Genomic DNA, 9,658 nt, shown 5'->3' on the forward strand with positions numbered 1-9,658 from the left:
AGATATAACCCTCTTGGGGCTCTTCTTGGTTCCCAGTCTTGAGCTAGAGAAGTTTGGGAGAACTTGGCAAGTGTAGATCCTGCCACCCAGGAGGAGACAATTTGAGAGGCATTGCAGAGTGAGCCTGGGGTGTTGGCACTCCTGTGCAGCAGAGCAGCCCAGGCCTCCCCCAGTCCGTCATCAGAAGAGGTTAGAAACCAGTACCGTTGTCATGGGAGGACAGTCACACACAGGAAGGATGGAAGGATGGCCATCCAGTGCTAATACCACTCCAGAGCCATGCTGATGCAAGGAAAGGAGCTTACACATTAGGTACCAGAACACAGAGACTCTCAGGAAGTAACCACCCTTAGTCAAGGCAGGGAGCAGTAGGGAATACTGAACTTGTGGGTTTAAGTGAACTGCCTCGAGGAGGTGGTGCAGGAGCTTTTCCTCCATCGACCCGTCTGATGGAGCCTGCTCCCTTTGCATGCTGGCTCTGTGGCCAGGGAACTTGCCCAACAGAAGAGGTGCTTGAATTAGTTTCCTTTGCAAGCCTCAGGGTTTTGAACCCACCTCCCTCACTTCACAGGCATGTTCCTAACCACAAGGAGCTAGGCGGGTTCACTTTCTACTCCTGAATTTGGGCTGGGCTTTTAGCACAGCTTGAACCATTCATTGCATCACAAAGGGCACAAGATGGAGCATGACTCCTAAAGCATGCAGGTGGGAGTGGGTGGGTTCTGCGTTAGAGATCTTTGTCTCCACCTCGATTCTCCCAGACTCACTTAATGCAAAATATATCTTGGGAGCAGCATTCCCCCATCATTAACAGACTGGAAACTTTCCAGAGGCTTTATAAAAAGCAGTTGAAATGTAGGAAGATGTATTCTAAAGACTCTTATTAGTAAGAACAAACACTGGAATAAAACATTCACCCTCTCACCAGCATTAGTACTAGGCACAGGAGGGCTTCTGCCTCTTCCTCCTCTGCTCACACAGTGCCCTCCTAACCCTAAATTCCCTAGATCTGCAAACAAGAGCCAGAGACACATTGCTGGTGACACAGGTGATGTACTAGACTGTTGCACAGGGAGAAACCCCTTACACAGCTGAGCTGTGTAGCCCTAATGAGCTTTATTTGAGCTTCAGACCTGCCTAGAGGGTTCAGATTTCCTGGCAGCCACACAGCAAGGCAGCCCTTCCTCAGCTCAGCTGCTGGATCTTTTCCCAGCCAAGCCTCAGGGAGGGAGCCAGCTCTTCCTCATCCCAGCAGTGCTCAGGTGGTGAGGCTGTTGGGGAAGGCAGCCCACTTGTCTGCTGATCACAGAGCAGGTTCACACGTTTCAGTTTCACAAACACTCCTTTTGGTTACTGGCTGCAGGTTGTATCCACAACATAGAGTGTCATGGTACTCCACCACCACAGAGGAATGTCACTGGTGGGGACTGGTGAGGAATTGGCCAAGCCTGCTGAGGTCCCTCTCTTTAAAGGTCATGTTGGCTGTGCCCTCTCAGACTGCCAGGCCACAGTCTGCTCCTGTCAACGGGCTTTCCACAGTGTTGGGAAAACAGAACTGTTTCAGGTATCACTCAAAGCAGGTCCCAAACTAAGATAAGAACCCCAGAGACATCCAGCTTACTAAGGGCTAATAGAAACTGCAAGAAGGGGGGTATTACAGCAAAGAGGCACAGAGGGAGGTGGTGGCAGAAAGCACTAGCCAGCCTGGCCAGCAAGGAAGATGATGATAGTACATTCACAGCTCTGTTCTCTCAGGAGTGCAAATGTAAGCACCCTATTCCTTATCTCCCTCAGGAGGATCAGAAGTTAGATGTTCCCTGGCTGCGCTGGTTTAAAGGTAAACCAGCGGGAGAAATGAACCTGACTCAAGAGAGAATACAAGTCAGAGTTACAATTTACTAAAAAAAATTACAATAAATACCATGATACAGAGAAAAAATTGGTTTTAACCCACAAAAACCCAGATGTATAACCCAGCACCCTGGGGCATGAATAGAATGGTGTTTGTTAGCCCCTGTGCTGAGGCCCACATGGTCCCTCTGAGTACAATGTAAAAGGAAAGGAAAACCTGTTGGTGAGAATGACAGTCGCAGTCCTGATGAGGTTCTGGTCCTCCTCTGGATCCAACCAGTGGTACCAGAGTCCCCAGAACCCGAGGATTATACATAATCAGGTTCAGGTGGAAATGTCCAGTACCTCCCCTGGGGTAGGGAGTTTCACAATGAGTGATTTAATTCTATGAGTCATGGGATAATTTGGAATCTTTGATGATCTAGGTCATTTCAACTGCCTCTTATGCCAGTCCCTCATGGCCCATTAGCAGACATGACCCCTCAGGCTGGATGTGAAGGTGCTGATGCCTCCTCGGAGGAGAGTTATCATAGCTCAGTCATTGGTGTGACGACAGGAACACTCCCCTATCTCACAGGGTTCTTTAATACCCAGCTTTCAGCCTGAGGTGTCAGGTGTGCCCTGAGCAGCTGCTGTAAATGCTCCATTATTAACAATTCATCAAAAATGACACGGAGGATGTAGAATACACAGTTTGGGTTACACCCACACAGTGATAAGCTGGTTCCAACCACTGTAACAAGGGCACTGGTGAAAAGGGGTCTACTTCAGTGCTGTTCACTGCTCCACAACTGTGTGTGTGAACTGGATCCAGAAGCTGGTACAACAATCAGAGCAATAGCTCATTAAGCAAGAATTACAGAGCTGAGCTGAGGATCTGAGGATGGACAAACTCAGTGCGAGCCACAGAATCAATAACAAACCCCTGCAAGGAGGGACAGGATAAGTGGAGCAGAGCTCACTCCTGTCAGAGTTCCAAGCTATACACTGATCTCTTTCAACTGGGCCATTTGGCTCCTAAAAGGCCTTTTTGTATAAAAACTGGCTATCTTAAGTATGTTAAAATTCACATGGTATCTCCTATTTCCTTGAAATGTCATGTGCCTCAGGAGAACCAAGGGTTTGATTGTTTGGGAGTCATAAAAGCTCACATCCTGCTGGCAAAGGGTCTCTCATCCAGCCCTACCCCATGTGTTACCCCACACACACACACAGGGAACCACAACCCCAGAGATTTGATCAGGGTGTTAAAGGTCATCCACTCCACACTTCACTGAAGTTCTTCACAGCTCCTGCTGGCCACTTGGAGAAGGGATATTCCCCACAGGGGCCATACAGCCACATCTTATCAGCAAGGCTGTGAGAGAGTTACCATCCCAGTTTAAAACTACTTCTGTTTAGGTGTAGACACTTCCATGCAGACACATGCGCTGGAAACAGATCCTGTTGCCTACTTAAGGATCTGAGGAACATTCCTTAGGATCTTGCTGCAGCCTAGCCTCTACCTTCTATTCCAGAAACACATCTTAGTTGGCTCTGGACACTTTCATATACACAATGGGTCTCTTCACCTAGCAGTGACCAGAAACCGATATGCCACATTTGATAAATCAATGAGGAGAAAGGGAAGACAGGACTAGGCCCCAAGGGTTTGTTGGGGGTAGGAGTGAGAACAACTTTATATTGCAGAATAGGATGGGAGGAGAGATGAAGAAACAAAGCATCCACATCCCCATAGCTACTGTAGCTATGATTTAATAAACAACCATAAGGACTCTGGTTTACCACTACTGCGAGAAGGGGAAGGGGAAGGCAGAAAGACCACCTTGAGAACCAGTGTCTTTAAAAAGTACATAAAGTAATAACAAAAGTAATAAAACATTTTATGCACAGCAAAACCTTCATTCCAGGCTTCCCTGTGAAGAATAGCTAGTTTCACCTAAATCACCTAATCACCTAAAAAGAAATGAAACTACAAAAAGAAAACAAAAAAGCAGAAAATATTAAGCAATTAAAATGTCTGTGTTCACCCTGCCAAAGTCAGGGGCTGCTCAGAGTGGGACAGGCTGCAGGCACACATGCCACACTGAGCTTAAACTTATGGCAAAACCCTAGCTCTCTCCTCCCCCTAGACATGTAGGTCAGCACTGCAGGAACCCAACCGCACAGCTCAACCAGGGTTACAGACCTTGCTCCCCTCCTTCCTTCTTGTTCCTCACCTGTGTACATCCCCTCCTGTGCCTCCTGCCCTCCTCCCTCTGGCTGTGTTCCTGCCTCCCACCTGGGCAGATGCTCCCATGGTGGTGGTTCATCACCAGTTACACATGATGACAGGCAGGCAGCTCAGGCACAGCTTGGTCTCTGCTCCAGTCTTGCACTTGCTCCATCCTTGCAGCACAGGAGCATCAATCTACCCCCAGGGCAGGGGTTGCACCAGCCCCAAGCCCAGGTGGGTTGACAACAGGAGCCAGGCAGAGATACTCTCCTAATAAATGTGTGAGAAGGTCCAGGGTGAAGGATGAAACAGGATGGGTGGGGAATCGGTGAGTGAATCAACACTATGACAGCAAGGGCTGAGAGACACTCATACCACCTGGAAGGGCACAGCTGTGGGGTGACTGCACACAGACAGACAATGTCTGCGGAAATGGGTAAGCGGCCTCGAAATGCTAAATGAAGGGTGATAATTACAGCAAAATACGTTCTTCTGGTTAATCAGGAAGAAAACCTGTATGTTATATCATAGAAATTTCACAGCATAGTCCCAGTTGGGTGCAAGAGTAAATGATAAAACCTGAAACTGGCTCCAGAGCATCATTCCACATAGACCCTCAGCCAGCAGCCAGCCTGCGGTCCACATCACATCAGCTTGATGAAAAGGTAAAGAATCAACAGTATTTTTCACAATGTTCTAAATATCAGCTCTAATCAGCAGTTACTGAAATGGAACTAAAACCTCTGATGCAGCCTAACCCTGCTCTCATGACTGCTTTGCTGCAGCATTTGGTTCTCCCAAGACCACAGCTTTTTGCATATGTAGGAGTACTAAACCTGCTTTGGCAGAATTCCTGGAGAAGTGCTTACTCAACTTCTCCCTGTAGCAGAAACACCTAACTCAAGTCACTTAGCTGTTTGAAAGTGACAGTCTTGAAGCACACAGTTAACATGTTTCCTGTGGACTGAATACTTCTGTATTTTGATTAAAACTCTTTGATTTTCTCCTTCATTTGGAACTTTTTAACCAGCAGTAAAGCACTAGCTTATGCAGAAACTGATAGCTACCTTCAAGAGTACATTTATATTTGATACAGTCAGGCAGGAACAGGCATCTCATCCCACAAGAAGAACTTTTACTGAAGTTTTATACAAGTTATTCAAGCATAACCTATTGTAAGATAATGCATAAGCCTCTCTCACAAATCAAGACAATAAAGGAATACACAGAGAAAATATAGGAGTCCTTTGATTGGAGTCATTTGACCTGGGGTCTCCATGTTTCCCAGGCAAATAAAGGATCTCTGTGGCAATGCCATAGCCAGCTGTAAAACTACAACAGCACTAAGTATCACAGCCCCTATTTTGCACAGTGGTAGAGAGCTATGAGAAGTCCAACTTCTCCCACGGTCAGAGGGCTTGCAACTCAGGTATCCAACCTGCAAGTCTTGGTCTTGGCATTTCCCCACTGAATGCACTGAAGAAAACTCTTGTCCGTTGTGGGACCACAGGATTGATGGAAACCCCCCTAGAAGAGTCAGGCTGGCTGCCAGAGAGAAAGTCAGCAGGTACCAAGCTGGGGCTGCCATGGAAATAGCGGGGCTCCATCCTCCCTGTTCTTCCTCCCTTTTCTCCAAAGCTCCAAGCAGCAGCAGCCTGGCTGTAGGTTCCTGGGAATCGTGATACCCTTCTCGCTGTGCTCATTTTCATGCCAGAAGCCAATCCCATTCTGTGCGCAAATTATTTAGGGTCATGGAGGTTGAGGGATCATGCACCTGCAAGCCAGAGTGACTCACTGCAAGTGAGTTGCCCTGAGCTGACCACATGGGTAAGTGTGTCACAGAAATGCAGGAGAGCCTCTCCTTGGGCAAGGGAAAAAACAAGAAAGTGGTTATTCAGCTGAGAGGTTTGAGAACTACCTGCCTACCTGAGAGAGTGGGACCAAAATTGTTGAACAGTGAAAGCATCAGCCAGTATTACAGCAAAAGGCCTCATTAAGAGAGTCAGTCTTTTCTTGTGGGCAACACCTGTGTAACTTTAGGGTAATGGGAAATCCCTTTGTAGATTTTGATGCACCAGCCCCCAAAATCCAGCTCTGAGGCTCTCTGTAATGAGCATGCAGGATCCTACCAGGCCCTCACACACAGCATCAAGGCAATTCAGCTGTTTTTATTACAGCTGTTTATGAAAACTGTCACAAAAGTGGCATGCCATTGCCAGCTGGGCTTTTGCCAAAGGAAGCTCAGCTTAATTAGGTCAAGAATTACTCGGTTAGTGGCACAGACACATTTATATATAGTTTTCAGTGTCCACACAGAACTTCTCATTAGCAGGGCACAGGGACAGGGGATGAAAAGTATGAGAATGAAAAAAGTAATCAGATTCCTGGGAGAGGCAGCCAAGTTGAATCAGTTAGCATCTCTCTGACACTTGGACCATTAAACATTACATTGTTTAAGCTGAAGAAAAAAACCTCAGAGTTTTTGCAAGAGAGCTTTTTCTTGTCCAGATAATCAAGGTCATTCCTTCCATCAGAGCATTACATTGGGAAGAAGAAAGGAGATCAGAGCACACATCACCTCAGGCTAACTTCACACTCCACACCTTAGGGTGGACCACAGGGGAGCCTCCTTTGGTCTCTCACTTCCTGGGAGTGAAAGCCAGGAGGCGGATGGAGTTGCTCAGAGATGTCTGACTCACTGCAAAGGCAGCCGGACAGAACAAGCAAAATCAGATATCACTGTGCAAGCAGAGTGCTGGGTGGGTTCAGGTGATCGTGCTGTAAATCACAGTCAGCATTTGAAAGGGTCAGAATCAATTATTTCTACATCAGTGCAAAAGGACATTCAAGCTAAACTGCACAGGATTCGCCACGGCATGCAAGGAGTCCGGAAGAGAGTTACGTGTATTCGGTGCCCTGAACAAAGAGAGATGGTCTTAGGAACAGGGGGGACTTCTGTGTCTCTCTCTCCGAAGATGAGTAGCACAATGACTGGATGCCAGGCTCTGCACACTGGCAGACAAGCTTTTGGTAACACAGGGTTTAGGGTCCAGGCTGCTTCCTCTGCAGACTTGTTCTTACACTCTGTGTTGGTTTAATGACTGGGCAGATTGCTTTTTTGTTACTGCATGGAGTTAGAAAGAGAAGGATGTGGTACGAGCCATGGATAATAGAGGCACTGGCCAGAGGAACTTCAAAGGGGAAGAAGTAGAGAAGCTCCAGCCTAGCAAGAAATGAAACTTTACAAATGTTCCTGTTCTATGCAGTCTCCAAACAGACCATAATCCACGCCGTCCTGACCTCCTCCTGTCAGGACAAACAATTCTTCCTCTTCCATCTCCAGGTTTTAGCCCACTGACCAAAGCTTCTCATTGCCAGCTCAGCATTCTGAGGTACCATCCATGGGGAAAACCCTGACATCAAAGGGAAATGTCAGTAACAGTACTTCAAGCTCTTCCCAGACACTATCCCTTGTTTTGGATGCATTTTTACCTCACTCCAAGAAGTTTCTAGGGCAGACTGAATCTGAATGCATTTAGCTAAATGCATTTAACATGCTATAACTGCCCCATGTATCCAGAGGCGCCCACTTTCCTCTCTGTTCTCTTCAGAAATCACCACACAAATTCAGGCATTCACCCAAAGTCTTGTCTACACATATCTGAGAAGTGAAATGCATGAGAGCTCTGTGGCCTTCCTGATCTTATAAGCCCACTTTAGTCAGCTGAGCTAAAGGATGGGGGTGGGGGGGGGGGAAAGGAGTTTTCTCCCTGTCACAAAAGCAACAATGGAGAAAATAGCAATCAGTAGGGAAGCCAACTACCTGAAGCCGACTAGGGATAGCACCCATTAGCAATGAGCTGTCAACTCCACCACCTCAGGAGGCAGCCAAACTGCACACTTAAAGCAATCTCAATATTTGCACATACTCTAACCTTACATTTTGTATCAGGGAATATACTCCTTTTCTTCATCCCAAGGTATCAGGCTGTAGCATCCTCAAACAAGTTTGTCAACAGACAGTCACTGAGATGTGATGTGTGAGCCTGTTCAGCTTGATGCCACAGGTATGATCCAGCCCTTGTTGAGGAACTAGAAGCAGAATCAGCTTTTTCTAACCCTACCCACCTCACTCACAATCCATTAATAAACTGTTTAAGGACATATGGCTCCAGGAGAAGGCAGTCACCTGCTCTGCAGGCTGCACCACTGCTGCAGAGTGAGGACACATGGTGACAATGGCCACATCCTCACACACTACTATGGGAAGGTCCAACACCTGGAAAGCCAGGCAGGCAGGCAGGCAGGTCCTGCTGCTGTGTGATGCTTATGTTTACTGAGGGATAAGGGATGATGGCTGCAGTACACAGTAAAGAATGGAGGTGTTTACCCAAAAGCAACAGTTCTCATCCCTGCTCCCCCCATGCCTCTGGTGGTCACAGAAGCAGGGGGTTGAGTTCCTTCTGTGGCTGTTTCCCCTCTTCCCCTGGCAGGACACAGTTCAAAACAGCCTCTTTTCCCCGGAGAGGCTGAGTTCAATTGGGCTACACTGCTGGAGGCCCTTGATCCAGTTCTGGGAAATCCCCACAGCTCCACTGTACTGGGCAGAGGCAACCAACTCCTATGATCCCCTGAGCTCTGGGCTGCCAAGAAACTTCTCTCTATACAAGTCTCATCTGGCTTTTCAGCATGGAGCTCTTTTGACTGAAACCACAATACTTAACATGCTTCAATGATCAAGCAGAGGGCACGAGAATGTCACTGAAAACACTTGGCTTCCAAACGCAGCATTGTTCTTCCCTTACCCCATTCACAGATTTCAACCAGAACATCCCAATCAAGCTCTAAATATGTTCTAGCAAACCCAACAAGGAGCACCAAGTGCTGTTTGGTATACCAGACACACATACGTGCTCACTCTGGCATCAAACCCATATGCCACACAACCCCACCAGTGCCTTGCCTCTGCTCCCAGGAGCAGCCTTGTGGAAGTGTTTCCTCCCTCCTCTGTGCTGCCAGGGTCCACCAGATGCAGCCCTGGCCAAACTGGCCCCTGCTCCACCAAACTTTGCCAAAAAGACTGACCATGCCCAGCACACATTTTCCAGTTTCCAGTGACAACAACACAGCTGGATGTTACCACCTGCCCACCAAGCATGGGTGATGTTTTCAGCTCTGCTGGCCCCAGGACCAAGCACCTCTGACCCCAAACCCAATCACAAGTGTCTCATCACCGATGTTCTGCTTGCATCAGGCTCAAAACAAGGCACGGAGAAGAACATGGTGGCCATGGCTCTTCTGAAGGAAAGGCAGCATGGTAGGAGTCATTCCTAGGAAGGCTGCATGAGCAATTTAAGAGAGAGGGAAAGAAAGCCAGCTAATTAAAGACATGATAAAATCTCAACAGTTTTAGCCACATTGAATATCCAATTAGGTCTGTGAAGCCTTTGGGCCACAGCTGTGGGAAGGGATTGTGGGTCTGGCAGAGATGGACCAACACCCACTGAGAGGCTCTGCAGCAGCCAAGAAACACCAGTTATGGCTCTTTTTGGGTACTTCTCCCCCAGGCAGCCCTGGGGCAGCAGGGCTCAG

The sequence above is a fragment of the Pithys albifrons genome, chromosome 2, assembly GCF_047495875.1.
Source record: "Pithys albifrons albifrons isolate INPA30051 chromosome 2, PitAlb_v1, whole genome shotgun sequence".
NCBI lineage: Eukaryota > Metazoa > Chordata > Aves > Passeriformes > Thamnophilidae > Pithys > Pithys albifrons.